General features: G+C 39.8%; 1 protein-coding gene across 4 annotated transcripts in view; it reads right to left on the bottom strand.

Annotated features, from left to right (window-relative positions):
- The window catches only part of arhgef10la (Rho guanine nucleotide exchange factor (GEF) 10-like a), a 254,732-nt gene that overhangs the window by 167,259 nt on the left and 84,973 nt on the right, over window positions 1-2,500 (bottom strand). The gene's annotated exons all lie outside the window — the stretch shown is intronic.

Genomic DNA, 2,500 nt, shown 5'->3' with positions numbered 1-2,500 from the left:
TGATACTTGACATTAGTTTTGGATGATACCACACATTTAGGTATCGATCCAATACCAAGTAGTTACAGGATCATACATTGGTGATATTCAAAGTCCAGGGACTTGTTTCCTGAGTTTCTGACTATAATTTGAATTAAAAAGAAAAATATATTTTGTGACCATACAAATATCGGTGTAATCATAGTAGTATCGACTAGATACACTCCTGTACTTGGCATCATTACAGTGGATGTCAGGTGGAGATCCACCCATGGTGTTTGTTTACATTGTGACGGCGGTGAGCTATATTATCCTCCTCCGGTGTGAGGTGAAGCATGTTTAGCTATTCCTCGTCCTGCAGTGATAATGTTACTTGTAAAAAACATACTTTATTAGTCGCCATGGAGACGAGGACTAGTGTTTTAAAAGTAGCTAAAACAGTTTGTGGCTGGATGTTAGCTGCTAGCTTACTAGCCATGTCTTACAGCACATCTTCCTGAGGGTGTTTCAGTGTTGACTTTTTACACCAAAATGATTCCGTTCTGCCTTTTCTGTCTACACACTGTGTCTGCTTGTAAGTACTCTGTGTGTGTGCGCTGCCCAACATGCTCCACTGCTGGTAAAACCAGCAATGTCACGACAAGACGATTGTGGAAGGAAATGAGTGTCTCCATGGGCACAAGCCTCATTTAAACAGGGTGGTCTGTGCCACTTTTGTACACGCAGTCTTAGTAGATCACACGCAACACCCAATGTTATAGTTTGCACACGCTGTTTAGCACTTGCAGATCAGGCCCTATGTCATTTTGTCATAGTTTTCCTTTTTGTTAATGTTGTTTTTAGAAAAATATATTTCTACAATGCTGCGATGACGTGGCGACTTGTCCAGGGTGTACGCCGCCTTCCATCCGATTGTAGCTGAGATAGGCACCAGCGCCCCCCACCACCCCAAAGGGAATAAGGGTAGAAAATGCATGGATGGTTGGAATTATACAATGACAAGTACATATAATCAATTGCAAAATCTGTTTTTCTTTCTTTCTTTCTTTAGTTTATTTGGAACATGAACATACTTTCATATCATTCACTTTACATCATGTCCGAAAAGAAGTAGAAAGAAGCTAAGCTTATTTAATCTTATCCCTTTCCCACTTCTTAGCGTTTACAAATATATACATATTCATTTACTGACTCCGTGAATAAGTAATGCAACAGTTTTGTAATATACAATTAAGTCCGTGTTAAAATAATCATGTGTAAGTTATCGCACAACTCTTATGCTTAAAGGCCGTTGCTATAGCTATTATCAATTGTGCTGAAGTTGTACTTTTTTATCTGTGCAAAGCGAGTCGTCTCGTTTCAGTGTTTGTTTTCAGAATCGGCCTGCTGACTGCCAAGGGCGAACATCGAGTGCCGTGACGCAGACAAAGCAGAGACAGGGCGATATCAACTGGGGCTGCTGAGATTACCCTGCTTCCCTCAGCGACAGCTTCAGTGATGTAACCAGGAACCTCCCACATAAATAGAGGAAGCACGTGGGCAGGATTTTAGAGCGTAGTTTGGATCTGGAACTAAAGTACAGCCCAATAATGTCTCTTCTCATTGAGCAAAATTTGACTGTCTCTGCATGATTCCTTGCTTCTTGTCTGTTTAATAGATGTCATCAGTGTTTGAACCGGACAGTCAGTCATTATTAACATACTGAGATAAGGAATATTTTCAAAAAGGTTGAAAGTATTTCTCAAAATTGTTCTTCTTTGTACTTTGGAAGCAGTATTCTTTTTTTTGCATTTCAGGAATATCAGTTATGTTGTGATCATCAAGGCCTAAGAAGTAATTACATGCAACAGAGTGACTTTCGTTGTGAAAAGCACATATACATCGTCTTTTATACATGTTCCTAGGCATTCATAGTGAGGGGCCAAATAATACTGGAACTACTTTGGTCAGCCATGCACAAATGTGTGTGCACTTGCATGCTTACCACAGATGAAACGGCAGAGCAGTGATCGCACTGCAGCTGGCTTGGCTTCATGCGATCAGGCAAATATTTGTAAGCCACGCCCCCAGACTGCTACCCCGAAGGGGAACGCTGTGGTTTTACAGCAGTGGTGATCAAACTCTTGGACTTTGCTCCTCAATTAGAAATATCGAGCAGCTCAAATGTGCCAAACATGGATAAGTGTGGAGAGAACGTTTTACATTTTAAATCCATTTCTAATGGATTTAAAATGGCTGTAGTTTAGATTTGTTTTATGGTGAATGGACATTTGTCATAATATCCACAATATTCAGTGAGCAGGTTGTGTTGTCCACCTCTATTTATTTTCTTTGCACCATGACTAGGGAAGGTTGTTTGGATTGTGTTATATAAGTAAATGCTGTCCTATTTTTTTTGGGGAGATAAAGATTATTTATTTAATATATATATACATATATATATATATTGTTTACTTCCCACCTCCAAAGACATGCACCTGGGGTTAGGCAACACTAAATGGTCCCTAGTGTGTGAATGTGA

This window comes from Nerophis ophidion, linkage group LG02 (assembly GCF_033978795.1).
Source record: "Nerophis ophidion isolate RoL-2023_Sa linkage group LG02, RoL_Noph_v1.0, whole genome shotgun sequence".
In the NCBI taxonomy this organism is placed as follows: Eukaryota; Metazoa; Chordata; class Actinopteri; order Syngnathiformes; family Syngnathidae; genus Nerophis; species Nerophis ophidion.
The sequence above is the reverse complement of the archived record's forward strand: the minus strand, read 5'-3'. Positions and strand labels throughout refer to the sequence as shown.